The sequence below is a fragment of the Pelobates fuscus genome, chromosome 4 (genome assembly GCF_036172605.1).
Source record: "Pelobates fuscus isolate aPelFus1 chromosome 4, aPelFus1.pri, whole genome shotgun sequence".
NCBI lineage: Eukaryota > Metazoa > Chordata > Amphibia > Anura > Pelobatidae > Pelobates > Pelobates fuscus.
In genome coordinates, this window is record NC_086320.1 from 135424961 (window position 1) to 135446888 (window position 21928).

Sequence of the window (21928 nt, forward strand, 5' to 3'; positions counted from 1 at the left end):
GAAAATTAACTGCCATCTTGTAAATTCTAAACTGACTGATATGGTCATATAAAGTTTGCTTTAGTTAACTCGTAAGAAGTCTTTTTAACGATTTTACCTGAAATTGGGCTTTTTCTATGCTTGCCTCATGAATGTATCATGTAGTCATTAATATAAAACGATTAGTAAAATGTCTGTTACTCATGGCTATCCTTAGTAAATATTGACGGTTTCAATACTACAAAACATAACATTTAACCCCTTCAGGGCGGAGTCAATAGTACACGTTCTGATCAAAACAAAATGTAAATAAAACCTGGAATTTGCGCTATATGTCTGTTCACCCGTAGTTCACCTCTTTCATATTAGGTGCACCCACACTTATTAGATATCATTTTGTTCAGGAGAAACAGGGCTTTAACGTCCCATTAACTATTCATATATGAAACATAACTTATTATGAATAGAATAAAAAAACTGTGAGAATTTTTTTTCAATATTTGTATTTCTGCCTGACATTTTAGCTGTAAATGTCATGATACTGTTTGCTTTTACTGCAATACAATGCACATATTTGTATTCAGCAATGTCTCATGAGTAAAACAGTACCCCCCATTAACAGATTTTATAGTGTTTTGAAAAGTTACAGGGTCAAATATAGCAGATTCCATTTTTCATTTTTTTCACATTAAAATTTGCCAGATTAGTAATGATGTGGAATTATTAAAAATTATTATTGTACTTGTATTGAATTATTGTACTAACTCCATTTTAACCTTATATTGTGACAATCCTCCATTTTGTCCTCCTAACCTGACTTCTTCAAATCCTCCATTTTGTCCTCATGACTTAACTTGTTCATTTTTAAACTACATTACGTGACTGAACTTCTCAACCCAATTAGTACAGTAGACAAAGACTGTGTTTTCCTGCAAGGACAAGTACCAGGAGGTGCTGGCTACTCCTTAAGACTTGTCGGCTACTCCTTAGGACTTGTAAGATAGTATAGTTTGAAGGCCACGAGAACACAGTAGTAATGAAATGTTCTATTCATAAGAGACCTTGCACCTGGACATGAAGCCTGATATCATTGACCGTGTAAAATGACGCTCAGGACCCCCCTCATCCCCACCCGTGTCCAGAATAATCCCACCTCTGATGGGTGGGCACGGGACTAACCTCTTAATTTTACGAACCAATAGGTAAGACACTAACCCCGTCACTTAACAATTAATCCAATTGATGATGTTTATTTGCTGATATTCTAATAATCAATGATGACGCAAAATGCCTCTTAAAAGGGCCTGCGCGCCCGCTTTTACTGCACTTGCCAATAAACTTTCTCGAAGTTATTTTAACCTGAACCTTGTGTGTCAGACTTAATTACTTCAGCGTATATACGCAATTTAATTTTATTGATTTGGACAGGAACAGATAGACATTTGAACATTTTGGTTTACTTTCAAAAAGTACCATAACAACTTGGCGCCCAACGTGGGGCATCGGGCTATGTCCGGCCGGTGAGCCGTCCTAAGGAAGACAAGGGTGGACGGAGGAATCCGGGGGGAAGGAAAGGAGATTGATCACCTCCAGGTACACGGTAGAGACTTCTGCAGAGCCACCGGTATGTTCCGGCCCCTTTGATTGACCCGTCCACGTGTCTGTGACTGCTTCCCGGGAGGACATCAAAGACAGGTAATATCTTGCCCGGTGTCTCGTTACTCACTTGTTTACCTGCATTTTAGTCTATCTGTTGCCTGGGTGTGTTTGAATTGTGTTTGAATTGTTTGCTTGTTTCCCCATTTTGAGATAAAGGGGGGGTGGACCTGCAGGGGATTTGCCTGGGGTTCTGTCTTGCTTGTTTTCCCCTTTTTGGGATAAAGGGGGGTGGACCTGAGGGGATTTGCCTGGGTCTTCAGTGTGTCTGTCTATCTGTTTGTATTTTACCCCTTTTGGGATAAAGGGGGGTGGACCTGTGGATTCGTTCCTGGGGGTCTTCTGTTGCCTGTTTTACCTCTTTTAGGAACCACGGTGCTGTGGTTGTAAGGAAAAAGGGGGGTTGACCTGTGGATGTGTTCCTGGGGGTCTTCTGTTGCCTGTTTACTTCTTTTAGGAGCCTCGTGGCTGTGGCTGTAAGGAAAAAGAAGTTGGTGGAACTGTGGGATCTGTGTAGAATCATATTTTCCTGTGATCCAATGGTGTGTCACTTTGATAGCCTAGCTAGCTTCACTGTGCACTTTCGGACCATCCAGCTCTAGTTGAGTTGGGGACGTCCTGGCCCGGACCCTTCGGCTCTAGTTGAGCTGAAGATCCACTGGTTATTTAATTGTGGTAGGAGACTAAGCCTTGTGGCAGGGGACTCAGTTTCCGGGGGGGATTCAGGCAGGTATTGCTTGTTTTCCGCATCACGCGGTAGTGAGACTTATAAGTGGGTTTTATAGGGGCACTACTGGAGTGAGGATAGAGGTGGCCACATTCTTGTGGACTGCTGTAACGAGGGAGGCTGGAAAGGATTTCGGACCGGTGTTAGCTGTTATCCTTGGCCGCTGGTAGTGAGACTTGAGGAAGTCATTCTCCGAGCGGGGACACTACGAGGTTGAGAAAGGTGACTTTGGAGTAAGCACATGTAGAAGGAAAGGGATTATTGTTGATTTTATTTTGAGCTGTAATGCATGCACTGTATTTCAATTGTATTGTTGTCTTGTCTGTTTAATTAGGAGTCTCATGAACTCCTGTGTCTGTCTCTAAGGATTTTTCTTTCCTTGCCTTTCATCTTTTCTAAACTTCCTATATTATTATACTATCCACTCCCATTTCTCTTGAAAGAGAAGTGATTGGTCACACACTTCTCACCTCGCTCCAATCCGTGTCTACCACCCCGGGTAGGCGGATTCAGTGACTGGTCTACGTTTTGGGAAGACGCACCTGAGAAAGTCCCACGGTTCTCGGGTGGCAGTCGAGCATTGTAGACGTTCCTGTTCAGTTTTCCCTTCTCTCTCCCTATATCTAGGACGCTGGTATAGGGGTAAAGGGATTATGGGACAGGATTTAAGCAAGCCCAGTAAGGGCTGGTTAGCATGTGATTTAGTTGAAGACAGAGAGGGTGAGGAAATGGTTAAAGGTGTTGAAAAGATTGCGAAAGTATGTAGAATTGCTGTACCGACATGTGGAAGATTGCAACCAGAAAGTTGGCGTAGGTTACTGACAGAAAAGAAAGGCAAGCTTACAGATAATGGTTTATTAAAGACTGCTGAAGCATGGTATAGAGTAGCGAAGGCTATTCAGTTAGAAGGTTGGGTTGAGGAAGAGATTAATCACAAAGGTGTGAAATTGTTTGTGTATCATCAGAATTGTGTTGCTGGGGTCTACCCTCAGCCAGCGCCCCAAAGTGGCGCCCAGGGGACATCTATCCCCAAGGTTCAGTCAGCAGTAGGTGATAGCCAGCTGACTATGTTCCCTACTCCCAACCCTCTTAACACCCATCCCATCACCTCCCCTGTCTGCCCGGTCCTGAATTCTGATGGATCTTTCTTTTCCCCTTCCCCGTCTTTAACATTCCCATCATCCTCATCCATCCCTACACTACCTGCAGTACCTCCCCCTGACATTTCATCTGCCATTCCTTCCCTACACTCCCTCTCCATTAATGATCCCCTCCCCTCTTCATCCGCCCAGCTAACCACCTCTTCCACCCTCACCCCGGCTCCTCCCTCTACGCCCACCCCTACCAATCCCTCTCCGTCCCCTCCCATCTCCGCCCCAGTCCAATACCCCACCTCCTTTCCCTCCCCAGCCTGGCCCTACCCCTTCCCATATCCCATGGCCCTGCCCTATCCCGGATATCCACTACCCCTTCCCCAAGCCACCCCCCAGGTTCCGGTTATGCCCAGTCCGGCACAGGTTGCTCCGGGTGTGCCCACATCTAACATGGCCGCCACTTCTTCCCTTAACCCTAATGTAGTACCTTTTCCGGCCACCAATATGGCGGCCCCCAGTTCGGCCCTGATGCCGGTAATTCCCGGTGACTACCTATCCCCAGGTTATGACTCGCTAGCCACCCCTGCATCTGGGGCTCGTTCCCAACCACCGATCCTTTCACCTCATGCGGGCCCTGCACCGCGCAAAAGAGCCAATATCATAGAATTCGATGATGACGAGATGGACAGGGTGTCCCATGTCTCATCGGAGCTTGCCGCGGGAGCCCCAACTCATCGTTCTATCGATGACCCCTTTGGCCACAAGGGTCGGGGAGAACAGGCCCCTCCTAAATATGTTGCTTTCAATCCCACTCAAGCTAGTGCTCTAATGAAATCACTCCCTGACCCAGAAAAACAGCCTATGCCCTTCTACCGAGGGATAGTTCAAATTCAAAAGACTTATTCCGCCGCATGGCGTGATCTACTGAGCATTTGTGCTATAAAAGCAGGGGATGCATATTGGCCAAGTATGGCCCGACACCTCAGTACAGATCTGCTCAGCAGTGATGTTGATTACCCCTCTGGAGTAACTTTTTGCACCCAATTAAGAGAATGGGCTAAGGACAAACTTGCGGATCAGGCTGCTGGCCTTACTGATGTTATTCAAGATAAAGGAGAATCAGTGGAAAGGTTTCATGCAAGACTGTATCAAATGTTCACAGATTTGGGGTTTGATCTTACTGACAAGATTCATTCACAAATGCTGTCAGGTGCGTTTGTCCAAGGTGTTAAAGACTCTATACGCAAGGGAATCATTGCTGCACGTCCTGAATATAAGGTTGTTCCCCTGGATACCCTGCTTTTAGTTGCTAGAGGGTTGGAATCTGTTCAGACCCCAAGAAGATCCAATCCAGCTCCCCTCATGGTGACTCGCGCTACCCCCGTCACCTCTGGCACCAAGAGAATCAGGTTAGAGGATGTAACTTGTTTCAATTGTGGGGCTCAGGGACACTACAGAGGTGACTGTCCGGAACCTAAAAAGGAACCAGGGGCACCCAAGAAGTTCTCTAAGCCTGCCCCAGGCCCCAAGACCGAGACAAAGGTTCCAATTGTTGAAGAACCAGATGATTAGGAAACTGGCAAGCCTGTGTCTGTAACCCCTGTAATGGCAGTGTCTACAGGGGATAAAGGGGGGCCACTCGCCACAGTGACTTTGCCTATTGAAGGCCACCCTACCACATTCCTTGTTGACACAGGTGCAGCCCGTAGTGTTCTGCGAGAACAAGACCTGCCAGACCCATCTTTCCTGTCAAATATCGATGTCTCTTGTGTTGGAGTGGATGGCCAGCCGAGACATAGCCCTCTAACAACTCCGCTACGAGTTGGTTCTAGCCTGCTCGCTCGCTTTGTAGTATCCTCCACATGCCCCATTAACCTGCTAGGTGCTGATGTTCTCTCACGCCTGCAAGCATCCATTACCTTTACCCCGGATGGGCAGGTAGAAATGTTTACACCTCTGTCTGTATCAGACACTTCAGCCCTATGCTCCTTGCCTCTGATGCTGCATTTAGAAAAGCCCCGTGAGGAAGCAGCAGAATTAAGATCTCACTTCCCAGAGGAGTTAAAAACACAGGTGCCCGCTAAGTTATGGTCCTCAGGTCCAGAGGACATAGGTCACCTAAATGTTCCCCCTGTGGTGGTGAAACTCATTCCAGGAGCTAAGCTACCAAGAAAACCACAATACCCCTTAAAACCAGCACAGTCTGCTGCCATTTCTATCCACATCAAGGCACTCTTAGAGAAGGGTGCCCTGGTCAAATGTAAATCTGAATGCAACACCCCATTATTTCCTGTAAAAAAGAAAACTCCAAAAGGTGAGCCAGAGAAGTACAGGATGGTCCAGGATCTCCGTGCTGTTAATGAAGCTACCGTCCTGGATACCCCTCTTGTACCAAATCCTCATACTCTGCTCTCTGGAGTCCCACCATCTGCAAAATTCTTCACAGTCATTGACCTGGCCAATGCCTTTTTCAGTGTCCCGCTGGACCCTTCCTGTCAATACCTGTTTGCTTTCACTCATGAGATGCAACAATATACCTGGACTGTCATGCCCCAAGGGGCACAAAATTCTCCAAGTCAATTTGCAAAGGCCATGGGTACCATCCTTGATCCATGGCAAGCCGAGCATCCAGAAGTTGTTCTGCTCCAGTATGTGGATGATTTGTTACTCTGTGGAGATGATATACCCACTACTGAAAATTGCTCACTTAGTCTCCTTTGCTATTTGGCAGAACAAGGATGCAAAGCTTCGCTTATCAAGCTACAATTCTGCCAACCTTCAGTAATTTTCCTTGGACATTGCCTATCTCAAGGTACCAGACATCTTACTCGGGACCGGGTAAGAGCTGTGCTGGATATTCCGCCTCCAAGGACTTCTAAGTCTCTTCATGCCTTCTTGGGCCTCATTTCCTACTGCAGAGCATGGATCCCAGAAGCCTCTCTGCTCATGCAACCTCTCTATGATGCTCTTAAGTCTGACCCATTCTGTCTGGCCGCTGAAGCTCTGGATAATTTCAATGCTCTCAAACGGGCCATTGCTTCTGCTCCTGCCTTGGGCCTACCTGACTATTCCAAACCTTTCAAATTATTCGTCTCTGAAAGACAAGGCCATGCAACAGGAGTTCTCACCCAAACTAATGACTTAAGAGGTCGCCAGCGGCCTATTGGATATTTCTCATGTCAACTGGACGTTGTGGCCAGAGGGACTCCTTCCTGTCTCAGGGCCGTTTTTGCTGCGAGGGAACTCATAGAAAGAACCTCAGACCTGGTCCTTGGCCACCCTCTGGTTGTTTTGGCCCCTCATGACATCTCTGCTATTGTCAACCAAGTCCAGCTTAAGCACGTGTCTCCAGCCAGACACCTGCGCCTACATTGTCATCTTCTCTTGCCTGACAACATTTCCATCCAAAGATGTCAAGTGCTTAATCCGTCCACTCTTCTTCCACTCCCTGAGGGGGGTATCTATTATGGATTTATCACAGATGAAACCTACATCTACCTGCTCTGTGGATGTATCAAGAAAGTCATGCATCCACATTTGTCATTTCATGAAGATGAGACACCTCTTTGTGAAGGCCCGGATTACGCCTTCTGCACCATGTGGTACAAGCCGAACATTACTCCTGAACCTTGCTATGAAGATGAGCTTTACCACTGGACCGATGTAAAGCTCACTGCACAAGACTTCTATTGTGACTCTGAAGGCAATAGCATGGTCTTGATCCAGCTACCTCAACAACTTAACTACCTTTACCGTCATTGGGATACTGCTATCCCACATATTCCTGTTACCAAGTTGAAGACAAGGTCATGGAATGATCTTGGGCCCATGGCAAAACTATGGGCCACCATGAATGAAGAACAGCTACAGGAAAATGGTATTGTCAAATACCCAACAACTGACCTCCTAGAAGCATGGCCACGCCATTTCCTGGAAAAGGAATTTCAAGATCTGGTCATAAAGAATGATTATGACCCAGAAACACCTCATGACTGTTTTGAACAGATGAAAATGGAAACAGTGCACTTACCAACTGTGCATGAGAATCCATTACCAGATCCGGATCTTACCCTGTTTGTGGACGGATCAAGATATGCCGATGAAGGAGGAACATATCACACAGGATATGCCGTAACCACAACAGATGAAGTTATCAAATCATCATCCTTACCGCCAGCAATGTCTGCGCAAGAAGCTGAATTACAGGCTCTGACTTCAGCATGCAAAATTTCCGAGGGAAAACGTGCCAACATCTATACAGATTCAAGATATGCTCTGGGTGTGGCACATGACTTCGGCCTAATTTGGAAGACAAGAGGATTTCTTACCACCGCCGGTACACCAGTCAAACATGGCACTGCAATCAAGGAGCTAATGGATGCCCTCCTACTCCCCAAAGAAGTGGCCGTTTTGAAAGTCAAGGCCCATGGGAAATTGGATACAGATGAAGCAAAGGGCAACCATTTGGCTGATCAAGCTGCTAAGCTAGCGGCCAGGGATCTGCAGGAAGTGGATGAAGAAGTGTCCGGACAAGAAGAAGAAGAAGTCCCTATTTTTGCTCTGCAAACTCTTCCTACTGATTTGCGAATTTTACAAGAACAGCAAGCTGCAGTCACTCCTGAGGAAATCCAGAAATGGAAAAAGAAAGGAGCTGTCCAAAGGGACGGAATATATTACAACAACTTCAAATTTTGTCTTCCCAGAAATTTGTACCCAGCAGTGGTCCAATGGGCACATGGGCCTGCACACCTGTCAAAAGAACTGATGGCCGCCCTCATACAGAAGTATTATGAAGCACCTGGAATCACAACATTGATCAGCAACTTCTGCAAAGCCTGTGTCATTTGTGCAAAATGCAATCCAGGAAAACCAGTTAAGGTGCCTGCAAAACACCTGGCAAAGCCCATGTACCCCTTCCAGCAAATTCAAATTGACCACATCCAAATGCCCAAGAGTGGGCCCCATGAATATGCACTAGTTATAGTGGACATGTTCTCAGGATGGCCAGAGGCATACCCAGTGGCCAATATCACTGCAAAAACAACCGCAAGACGCCTACTTACCGAGATAGTATGTAGGTTCGGACTTCCAGAAGTCATTGAAAGTGACCAAGGCCCAGCCTTTACAGCAACAGTGACTAAAGAAATTTGGACTGCTCTAGGGGTGACTCTAGCCTTCCACACCCCTTACCACCCACAAAGTAGTGGTAAAGTGGAGCGCATGAATGGCACTCTAAAAACCAGAATGTTAAAAATGTCACAAGAAACAAAGATGCCCTGGCCAGAAAGCCTACCAATAGCTTTATTTAGCGTTAGGCACACACCTAGAGGGAAGCATTCACTGTCCCCATATGAGGTTCTATTTAAGACAGCACCCAGGCTAGGTTGTTATTATCCGCAGCAGTTGCAACTCCAATCAGATGTTTTAGTAAACTATGTAACTGAACTTGCAAGTGTCCTAAACAAAATACATGCCCAAGTTTTCTCTTCAATTCCAGATCCCGAATTGGATACAGGTTCCCATAACCTACTTCCCGGAGATTGGGTCCTGGTCAAGAAGTTTGTGCGGAAAAACACCCTAGAACCGAGATTTGACGGTCCATTCCAAGTTCTCCTGATTACCGCAACCTCCGTCAAAGTGGCCGGTAGGCCAAACTGGATCCACGCTTCCCACTGCAAGAAATCTCCTGCCCCAGAGGAAGCGAATATCGCACAAACATGTATCTCTGGTACATCTTCTCCTTAATTAGCCTTATGAAGGCCCAGCAAGTAGCCATTACTAAAGATATTAGTGGGTACACCTTCTGGTATAATTCATCATGCACCCAGGTGGCTACTTATACCTTCGACTACTGTGATATTGTAGAATGCCCATTTCCCACACCACAAATCCAGAGCATCTATAGAGATATCCCTCATTCGAAAGACCCATATGTTTGTGTAGTTGACAAGCAATGGGGGCACAATTGTGACCATTGGGGGGCGGCGGGATGGAATGCCGGGCCTGCCTGGGGTTACAAACCAAAAAGTGCCGTAGCTAAAGTAGATGATCATGGTAGATCGCTTCTCCAGAGAATGACTTTAAGAAAGCCTGGGGGGAGCACACCAATGAAATTAATCCTTAACATTGAGCATCCAAGTCCAACAGATGCAGACCAGTATGTGATGGGAATGTATTGGAAAAGAGGTTCCTACCAGAAATTAGGGCATTTCTACCTCAAAGATATGTGCAACTCTTCTGAGTGGCAAGGGGCCACCCATATGGTCCCTAACCCATTAAAACCTCATATCCAGACCTTTCAGGACATGATGGCCATTGCTAACCCCACCTTTGAAGATACCATGGCCGCTGAAACAGGTTTTAATGATGTAAATTTATGGTTAGAATGGATGAAATATAATGCTAATAAGCATAATAGAACTGCATGTTATGTGTGTGGCGGTGCCCGGCCTCACCTGGGTACCGTACCTTTAATCCTACCCGTAGATATAGAAGAATGTGTTTTAAGCCTTTTTGCCTATCACTATAATTTTAACAGGTCCATATGCATTGCATGGACAAAGGAGTATCCTCTTCTAGCCAAAGATGTCAAACCCCCTGATGGTATTACCGTATATAAAGGTAATTACACTTGCTATGCCATGTACGATGGTATTGGTAAATTTGTAGGTAACTTTTCCAAAGGTTATTGTGCTACATACAGAACTGTCCCTGTACGCTTGCTGCAACATCACACTAGGTCACTAGGAGACATTTACTGGTTGTGTGGGGATTTACAGCTAAGATCCAGAATGGACACGGAATGGTGGGGGGAGTGTACTTTGACTAAGGCCATTATGCCTATACACATTATCTCTGACACACACCTCAACACCCATGAGTCCAGCCACACTAAGGTTAAACGTGACGCCCCAGTGAAAGGAAGTTTTGATCCTCATGTGTATATTGATGCCATTGGAGTGCCCAGGGTGGTGCCCAATGAGTTTAAAGCAAGGGATGAAGTTGCTGCAGGATTTGAATCAATTTTTACCATAGTTACCGCAAACAAGAATTTAAATTGGATAAATTACATTTATTATAACCAACAGCGTTTTGTTAATTACACCAGAGACGCCCTCCAGGGGTTGGCCGAACAGTTGCAGGCCACATCCCAAATGACTTTCCAGAATAGAATGGCCCTAGATATGATCTTAGCCGAAAAAGGAGGGGTTTGTAAAATTTTGCCCGACACCATGACATGTTGTACCTACATCCCAGAAAACACAGGCCCTAATGGTAAAGTCACACTAGCCATAGAAAAATTAAATGACCTGTCTGAAGAGTTAAAAAGGAATTCTGGGATAAAAGATCCCTGGGAAAGATGGTTTGGTTGGATGACAGGATGGCAAAAGGCTTTAATGCAGATTGGTATGGCTATACTAATTTTTCTTTTTATTTTTGCTCTTCTCTTTTGTTGTGTCCTCCCATGTCTGAGAAAATCCCTCATGAAGACTGTTGACCAAGCAGCACCCACTTTGACCCTTCTCGAAGTTGATGACCAAGAATTCCAAGACATCAACTCACCCTGTCTGCCGCTGCAGATTATCCCTTTTGTTGATAAAGTGCAGGAATTCTAGGAAGGGACTAGATTAGGGACAGCATCTGTCAGTGAATGGTAAAGGCCCCGTGTGGAGAAGTGGTGGGTTAGCTGCCATGGGATACCCGTGGGTGTGAAGTGTTCGAGAGCCATACTGATGGATGAGTTAGCCTATTAGGGTCAGTTCTAGGGACAGACATGCACTTTGCAGTAACACCTAGCTAGCGGCCACGGGGTTTCTGTGCCTTTGGGTTAACACGTCTTCTGATACTAACATAATAAAGTTTTATCTCTTAGAATCTAACATTTCATAGGGGGGACTGATGTGGAATTATTAAAAATTATTATTGTACTTGTATTGAATTATTGTACTAACTCCATTTTAACCTTATATTGTGACAATCCTCCATTTTGTCCTCCTAACCTGACTTCTTCAAATCCTCCATTTTGTCCTCATGACTTAACTTGTTCATTTTTAAACTACATTACGTGACTGAACTTCTCAACCCAATTAGTACAGTAGACAAAGACTGTGTTTTCCTGCAAGGACAAGTACCAGGAGGTGCTGGCTACTCCTTAAGACTTGTCGGCTACTCCTTAGGACTTGTAAGATAGTATAGTTTGAAGGCCACGAGAACACAGTAGTAATGAAATGTTCTATTCATAAGAGACCTTGCACCTGGACATGAAGCCTGATATCATTGACCGTGTAAAATGACGCTCAGGACCCCCCTCATCCCCACCCGTGTCCACAATAATCCCACCTCTGATGGGTGGGCACGGGACTAACCTCTTAATTTTACGAACCAATAGGTAAGACACTAACCCCGTCACTTAACAATTAATCCAATTGATGATGTTTATTTGCTGATATTCTAATAATCAATGATGACGCAAAATGCCTCTTAAAAGGGCCTGCGCGCCCGCTTTTACTGCACTTGCCAATAAACTTTCTCGAAGTTATTTTAACCTGAACCTTGTGTGTCAGACTTAATTACTTCAGCGTATATACGCAATTTAATTTTATTGATTTGGACAGGAACAGATAGACATTTGAACATTTTGGTTTACTTTCAAAAAGTACCATAACAGTAATGTTACCTTTGAGACCATGTGGTAGCCCAGGAATGAGAATTACCCCATGTGATGGCATACCATTTGCAAAAGTACACAACCCACGGTATTGCAAGTGGGGTATGTCCAGTCTTTTTAGTAGCCATTTAGTCACAAACACTGGCCAAAGTTAGAGTTCATATTTGTTTTTGTGTGAAAAAAGCAAAAAACTAATGTTTGGGCAGTGTTTGTGACTAAGTGGCTACTAAAAATGACTAGGCATACCTTATTTGCAATACCGTGGGTCTACTTTTGCAAATGGTTTGCAATCAGGGGGGTAATTCTCATTCCTGGGCTACCATACGGTCTCAAAGGCAAAATTACCAAACTGGCAAATTTCAATGTGAAAAAAATGAAATGCAAGCTTTATATTTGACTCTCTAACTTTTCAAAACACAAAAGAAACCTGTACATAGGGGGTACTGTTATACTTTGGAGACTTCACTGAACACAAACATAAGTGTTTCAAAACAGTAAAACATATTACAACAATAATATCGTCAGTAAAAGTGCTGTTTGTGTATGAAAAACACAAAATAAATTAGTTTTACTGAAAATATCATTGTTGTAATGCAATTTATAATTTTGAAACACTAATATTTGTATTCAGCGAAGTCTCCCAAGTAAAACAGTACCCATCAAGTACAGGTTTTATGATGTCTTGAAAAGTTACAAGGTTAAATAGAGTGCTTGCAATTCAAATTATCTGCACTTTCTGCCTGGGTTGCATTATAATATATAGTAATTATGATTGTCTAGTCAATAATTTGTTATTCTAATATTTCAGAAGCATTTTTAAAACCTTGCATTTTAATGTCAGCATTACCCAATGCATTTATTTGATTCACTAGTTTCGTTGTTTGTACTTTTACTTACAGTTTCCATAAAATGAAAATTAACTGCCATCTTGTAAATTCTAAACTGACTGATATGGTCATATAAAGTTTGCTTTAGTTAACTCGTAAGAAGTCTTTTTAACGATTTTACCTGAAATTGGGCTTTTTCTATGCTTGCCTCATGAATGTATCATGTAGTCATTAATATAAAACGATTAGTAAAATGTCTGTTACTCATGGCTATCCTTAGTAAATATTGACGGTTTCAATACTACAAAACATAACATTTAACCCCTTCAGGGCGGAGTCAATAGTACACGTTCTGATCAAAACAAAATGTAAATAAAACCTGGAATTTGCGCTATATGTCTGTTCACCCGTAGTTCACCTCTTTCATATTAGGTGCACCCACACTTATTAGATATCATTTTGTTCAGGAGAAACAGGGCTTTAACGTCCCATTAACTATTCATATATGAAACATAACTTATTATGAATAGAATAAAAAAACTGTGAGAATTTTTTTTCAATATTTGTATTTCTGCCTGACATTTTAGCTGTAAATGTCATGATACTGTTTGCTTTTACTGCAATACAATGCACATATTTGTATTCAGCAATGTCTCATGAGTAAAACAGTACCCCCCATTAACAGATTTTATAGTGTTTTGAAAAGTTACAGGGTCAAATATAGCAGATTCCATTTTTCATTTTTTTCACATTAAAATTTGCCAGATTAGTAATGTTACCTTTGAGACCATGTGGTAGCCCAGGAATGAGAATTACCCCATGTGATGGCATACCATTTGCAAAAGTACACAACCCAAGGTATTGCAAGTGGGGTATGTCCAGTCTTTTTAGTAGCCATTTAGTCACAAACACTGGCCAAAGTTAGAGTTCATATTTGTTTTTGTGTGAAAAAAGCAAAAAACTAATGTTTGGGCAGTGTTTGTGACTAAGTGGCTACTAAAAATGACTAGGCATACCTTATTTGCAATACCTTGGGTCTACTTTTGCAAATGGTTTGCAATCAGGGGGGTAATTCTCATTCCTGGGCTACCATACGGTCTCAAAGGCACCCGGAAGTGTACATTATGAATAGTATGAATAGTAAGAAAAAATGCTCTTTTATAGAACATGAATTAAATTCTTCTTCACTTCCAAATATCTCACATCCAGATCTCAATTTTGAGATCCCTTAAATTTTGCTTACAGCAGTTCTTTCACGAGGGTTTGTTACATGTATTTTAGCCTCGGGAGTGTACACTCCATCACTTAGCAACTGGGGTGCACTTCACTATACACGCCCAGTAGTTTGAGCGAAGACCGGACACTTCCGGGTATAGCTTCGCTGCTTAGCAACCAGAATGCACGTCACCACGCACGCCCAGCACCACGTGAGGCGTTGGGACACTTCCGGGTTCGGCTAATCACACGCACGCGATTGGTGAGTTATTCATCTGTATTGTATATTTAAATGCCGTTTTGTCACTAGTTGTTTGATCTTGAAAAAGACCCTTAGGGGTCGAAACGTCGATTGAATAGATGCGTTACACTTTGTTGTAAACTTTTTTTTCACTACATTAAAATCACCGAAAAAAGTCCTTTTGAGTGCTCCTACTTCATCTTTGACCATATATATATATATATATATATATATTATATACATATATATATATATATATATATATATATATATATATATACACATATACATACACACACACATACACATTTAATTAATTTTAAACATGTTTAATTTTTTTGTTTTACTTTCCACCAGCAGGTGGATTGTCTCACAGCACAGACTGTCCCCTTGCAGGCAGATCCACAGTCAGCTATAGGGGGCCATGTCAGGCAGTCCTCCTGAAGAGGATCGCGGCAGAGGTAAGTAGCTGGGGGCTCCTGGGGCTGCAAGCCGTTACGGCGTTCTATGCCGCCACAACGACTTTAAAGCCCATTTAAATGGGGACGGCATAGAACGCTGTAACGGCGTTAAAGGGTTAATGATTAGTGATTAGTGTTTGCTGAACATTTTGACATGTTCCATAGAGTTGAATAGGATGTAATAAATGTTTAAAAATTTCTGTTTTTTAAGCTAGGTGGTAAAATGTACCAACTGTCACAAGCTGACTAAATATTAGACCTGCCTGGCTGATATATAGTTACATAGTTACATAGTTTCATAGCTGAAAAGAGACTTGCGTCCATCAAGTTCAGCCTTCCTCACATATGTTTTTTGCTGTTGATCCAAAAGAAGGCAAAAAAAAAAAACCCAGTTTGAAGCACTTCCAATTTTGCAACAAGCTAGGAAAAAAAATCCTTCTTGACCCCAGAATGGCAGTCAGATTTATCCTTGGATCAAGCAGTTATTACCCTACATTGAAAGATTATATCCTTGAATATTCTGTTTTTGCAAGTATGCATCTAGTAGCTGTTTGAACATCTGTATGGACTCTGATAAAACCACTTCTTCAGGCAGAGAATTCCACATCCTGATTGTTCTTACAGTAAAAAAACCTTTCCTTTGCCTTAGACGAAATCTTCTTTCTTCTAGTCTAAACGCATGACCTTGTGTCCTATGTAAAGTCCGGTTTGTGAATAGATTTCCACACAATGGTTTGTATTGGCCTCGAATATATTTGTATAATGTTATCATATCCCCTTCAGGCGATGTTTTTCTAAACTAAATAGGTTTAACCCCTTAAGGACACATGACATGTGTGACACGTCATGATTCCCTTTTATTCCAGAAGTTTGGTCCTTAAGGGGTTAAATTTGTTAACCTTTCTTCATAGCTGATATGTTCCATTCCTTTTATTAATTTTGTAGCCCGCCTCTGCACTTTTTCTAGTGCCATAATATCCTTCTTTAGAACAGGTGCCCAAAATTGCACAGCATATCCAATGTGTGGTCTTACCAGTGATTTATAAAGAGGCAAAATGATATTCTCGTCCCAAGAATGAATGCCCTTTTTCATGCATGACAATACCCTACTGGCCTTGGCCACTGCTGATTGACATTGCACATTGTTGCATAGTTTGTTGTCTATAACAATTCCCAAGTCCTTTTCGTGTGTTATCCCTAATTCGCTTCCATTAAGGGTATACGTTGCTTGTGTATTCTTTACGCCGAAGTGCATAACTTTGCATTTTTCAACATTAAATTTCATCTGCCATTTGAGTGCCCAGTCCTCCAGTCTATCTAAATCCCTCTGCAGCAAGGTAATATCTTGCTCACATTGTATTATTTCACAAAGTTTTGTGTCATCTGCAAACACTGAAACATGAATTTCAATGCTGTCTTCAAGATCATTTATAAACATGTTAAATAGAAGGGGTCCCAGAACAGACCCCTGAGGGACACCACTTGCCACCTCTGTCCAGCTTGAAAATTTACCATTAACGACAACTCTTTGTACTCTGTTTTTAAGCCAATGTTCTACCCAAGAACAAGCATTTTCATCTAGACCGATTTCCTTGAGTTTGAACACTAATCTTCTGTGTGGAACTGTATCAAATACCTTGGCAAAGTCCAAATAGATCACATCCACTGCAGCACCCTGCAATCAAGTTAGTTTGACACGACCTGTGCTTCATAAAACCGTGCTGATTTTTGCTGATAACCATGTTCTTCTCAAGGAATTCTTGAATATAATCCCTTAATAACCTTTCAAATATTTTACCGCCCACGGAAGTTAAGCTCACAGGTCTATAATTTCCAGGCAAGGATTTTGAACCCTTTTTGAATATAGGAACCACATCTGCCTTCCTCCAATCCTCCGGAACACTTCCTGAAAGAAAAGAATCTTGAAAGATTAAAAACAAAGGTTCACTTATTTCTACACTTATAAAACAAAAGAAGTGAATGGCGCTTACACAGAAAAAATCAAAACACAGTACTGGAGTGAGAAAGGTGTTCCCCAACACCCTAAAGTCAAAATGTACAGAAGGTATTAAAAGCAACAAGTGCCAAAATACACACAGCACTCCCTGTGTATAGAGATATAAAACAATACTTATGCGTATGCAGGTATATGTAAGGGATGTCCCATGTAGTCAGTACCTACAATAATAGAAAAGGTACATAGTATAGACTGTACATACAATGAACGGAATACAGAGGTAATTAGATACACTCACGGATTCCAGAGCCGTGCCAGGCTCTGTATTTAGTGCCCAAGGGTGCCTCAGAAGGCTTCACTGGAGAGTCCTGAAGGGTATCCCCCAGGGGTAGAAGGAACAGCAGCAGAGTGATGGTAAAAAAGTAGATTTATTGTAAATATAAATTAAAATAATAACTGTGCAGGTCCCATATGGTGACTCACGAAATCACAGTCATGCAGACGCGTTTCAACTCAGTCCGAGTTTTCATCAGTGCATAAAGTCATCTGGTTGCTGTTCCGTTTTAAATACACCGCTATTTTTGATTGCCGGTCACATGGGCGGAAGTTCGGGTGGCCGGCGTCTGACATCACTTCCGGTATTTCGGCGCTCATTTTCCAGCTTGATTGTGTTTAGTGTGGTTGCCCATTTGAGGCCGGAGACTCCATTTTGTGAAAGGGCATCTCTTATAGTTCTTAGCATACTCACATAGGAAAAAACTTGCGATATTGGAAGTGGCACAGTAACATACAAAATAGCGGTACCAATGCAATGTTGTACATGAAAGGACATTATGAATACATAATGTGAATACACAAAGTGCAATATCAGTATGAGATTAGTTAATACATTTGTTCCGCTAGAAACATATCCTATTAAGGATGGACATCTATCATATCCTAAGAAAAGTATCCATATAGACAATGATTGCTGAGATACAATAAAAAATTATAAAAAATTATAAAAAATTTGCTGAAATACAATAAAATAGAAAATGTTAAAGCAACAGCAGTAGTATGGTAGTATATATACAAAAAGAAAATATGTATATACATTAAGCAGCATATGGGTATATGATACAGAATAATCCCATCTAGGTGGTATGAATATAGCCCATATAGAATAAGATTGGTGGGTGGAAAAAGGAGACTACAAGAAGAGTCTTTTTAGAAAACTTAAAAATATACGTATAAAAATATGAATATATACATATGAAAAATAGAACATATGAAAAATAAAACAAGTAAAAATGTTTTATAAAAAATGTACCAACTCAAAATCTAAATTTAGACCGTAGGGGGATAGAGTATTCAATTCAAAAATCCACCTACTTTCAATTTTACAGAGTTCTTTAAAATTATCTTCACCCCTCCAATCTTTTTTCTTTTGGGCAATAGCAGTGAAATTGACACATGAAGGGTCACTGTTGTGACATTGTGCGAAATGTGCAGAGACACTGTGTTTGATATACCCCCTCTGTATATTGCCCAAGTGTTCCAGCATGCGGGTTTTTAAAGTCCTCGTGGTCATTCCCACATACTGGAGTCCACAGGGGCACCAGAGGAGGTATATCACATTACTAGAATGACAAGTGAGAATAGAATTGATCTTATACTCCTTTTTGGATGTATTGGAGATAAATTTGGTTTGTGTGTCTTTCTTAAATTTAGTTCTTTTACAGGCTGTGCACATTTTGCATGGGTAAAAACCATGTTTTTGGTTAAAAACGTTGGTATTAGCAGTATATGTTTTTATATGGTTTCTAACCAGCAACGTTTGTAGATTTTTAGTCCCCCTATATATAATTTTTGGTTTTTCACCAATGATGTTATTGGGGCCCTCATCAGTTCTCAGAATGTGCCAGTACTTCTGGATAATAGATTTTATGTGTTTAGCGTCACCGCTATAGTCTAAGATTAGAAGAGGCTCCTCTGTTTGTTTAATTATTTGTTTATCCTTATATTCCAACAGGGACTCTCTATTTAACTGTCCGGTTTCTTGAATTTGTTGGTCCAAAATACTTGGATCATATTTCTTTTCAATGAAGAAATTTTTCAAACGTCCCGCCTGTTCTTCATATTCTTTGATGTCACTACAATTTTTAAAAATACGGTTAAATTGGCTCTTGGGTACATTGCACAACCACGGATCATGGTGACAACTCGTGGTGTCAATGTACCCATTGACATCCACTGGTTTGAAATAAGTTCTGGTGGAAATATGATTGTGTGAGACATAGATGTCCAAATCCAAGAACTGGACTGATGTTTGGCTGATTTGACTAGTCAGAATGATATTGTTCTGATTGTCATTAAGACCCTCCAGGAAGAGATCCAAGGACACTCTGGACCCCTTCCATATAAAGAAGATGTCGTCGATATATCTGCGATAGAGGACCAGACCCGCTCCCATAATGTCTCGAGCTGGGAGGAAGGTCCCCTCCCAGTGAGACATAAAGAGATTAGCATAGCTGGGAGCGAATCTGGTCCCCATCGCAGTACCGACTAACTGTAAAAAAAAGGAACCATCGAACCAAAAAAAATTGTTGGTCAGAATCAAGTAGATGCTATCTATGATGAAATTGATCTGACTCTCAGCGAACTTATTGCTATGTGTCAAAAAATGCTTGACAGCCGTACAGCCCAACTCGTGGGAAATGATGGTATATAAACTGGTCACATCACATGTGACCAGATAATAGTCCTCCTCCCATTGGATATTCTGTAAGGTCTTTATTAGTTGTGTAGAGTCCCTGAGATAGGATGGTTGGGATATCACCTGGCACGGCTCTGGAATCCGTGAGTGTATCTAATTACCTCTGTATTCCGTTCATTGTATGTACAGTCTATACTATGTACCTTTTCTATTATTGTAGGTACTGACTACATGGGACATCCCTTACATATACCTGCATACGCATAAGTATTGTTTTATATCTCTATACACAGGGAGTGCTGTGTGTATTTTGGCACTTGTTGCTTTTAATACCTTCTGTATATTTCTACACTTAGTTCCTTAAGTACACGTGGATGGATACCGTCAGGCCCTAGAGCTTTGTTTATATTAACTTTCTTTAGTTGCTGCAGCACCTTGTCTTAGTTAACCAATTACAATTATTCATTATATCATATGCAGCATCTCACAAAAGTGAGTACACCCCTCACATTTCTGTAAATATTTTATTATATCTTTTCATGTGACAACACTGAAGAAATTACACTCTGCTACAATGTAAAGTGTAAATTTGCTGTCCCCTCAAAACAACTTAACACACAGCCATTAATGTCTAAACCGTTGGCAACAAAAGTGAGTACACCCTTAAGTGGAAATGTCCGAATTGGGCCCAATTAGCCATTTCCCCTTCCTGGTGTCATGTGACTCATTAGTGTTACAAGGTCTCAGGTGTGAATGGGGAGCAGGTGTGTAAAATTTGGTGTTATCGCTCTTACACATTCTCATACTGTTCACTGGAAGTTTAACATGGCAACTCATAGCAAAGAACTCTCTGAGGATCTGAAAAAAATAGTTGTTGCTCTACATAAAGATTGCCAAGACCCTGAAACTGAGCGGCAGCATGGTGGGCAAGACCATACAGTGGTTTCACAGGACAGGTTCGACTCAGAACTGGCCTTGCCATTGTCGACCAAAGAAGTTGAGTGCACTTGCTCAGCGTCCTATGAAGAGGTTGTCTTTGGGAAATAGACGTATGAGTGCTGCCAGCATTGCTGCAGAGGTTGAAGGGGTGGGGGATCAGCCTGTCAGTGTTTAGACCATACGCCACACACTGCATCAAATTTGTCTGCATGGCTGTTGTCCCAGAAGGAAGTCTCTTCTAAAGATGAGAAGACAAGAAAGCCCGCAAACAGTTTGCTGAAGACAAGCAGTCCAAGGATATGGATGTCGTGTGGTCCTATAAGACCAAGATAAACTTATTTGATTCAAATGGTATCAAGCGTGTGTGACGGCAACCAGGTGAGGAGTACAAAGAAAAATGTGTCATGATTCTGGCATGTAGGTGCATACCCTGGGAATTATGTATACATGAATCCTGTAGTAAAGGGGTTATGAATCACATGTTAAAAACAACATATATTCTACAATATAAAATGTTTTTTTCATATTGTAGCGATTATTCATATTGTAGCGATTTTAAGGCCTGTGCTACTACACACCTTTAAAAGTGCACTATTCTGAATCATGAAACAAAGAAGCACACTTTTACATTGCTGGTTTCAGTTGTTTTATTATTGGGTTATATGGCCATTCAGAGTTGGTAAATTTGGATGACTCACCGATAGACCAAACTTGATTTGACACTGAATATACGTCTATTCTTAACTTTTTTATTCCTTTTTAGTTCATCCCACTATTGTATCTTAAGATACATCTGTCTTCATTCCAAGAATGCAACATAATGTTTGACCTACAAAGCCTGCTGTATAGTCAGAGATGGGTGGTTAGTACAGTAAGATTTCTTTCTTTCTATTCACGGTGAATAGAAACAAAGAGCCACGGGGTCTTCATGGCTCAATTTTTTTTACATTTTGCTAGTAACGAAAAACAAAATATATCCAAACTATACATTTTGTAGAATGTGAATGGGTTTATGAAAATATAGCTGTTCATGAAGTACTCCAGTTTGGCAGTACTCAGCATTCTATAACATTTCATGACCTTGCAATAGAAATCCTTTACAAATCAATTAAAGTGAAGTTGAATGTTGATTTTGAATAAAATGTGTTGCTTCAAGAGTCAGGTATGCCTTCGAAGTCCATAGATTTTATTATACTACTGAATAATTTTTAAAGGTCTCACTGAAAGAATAAGAAGTCAACCTAAATAATTTTCTGTAAAGAAAACATGAAGCCGACATAATAATTTGATTTATTTTCTATATTGTATAGTATTCCTTAGATAACATAGCTCATTCATGGGCCCAGCTCTCAGGGACAATGCATTTGGCATGTGTTTGCAGATGTGTGGTATTCTTACCAATGGAATTCACTAAAGATGGAAGAGAGGCATAGATGAAAAAAAATATATGATTTTACAAAATGTTCATA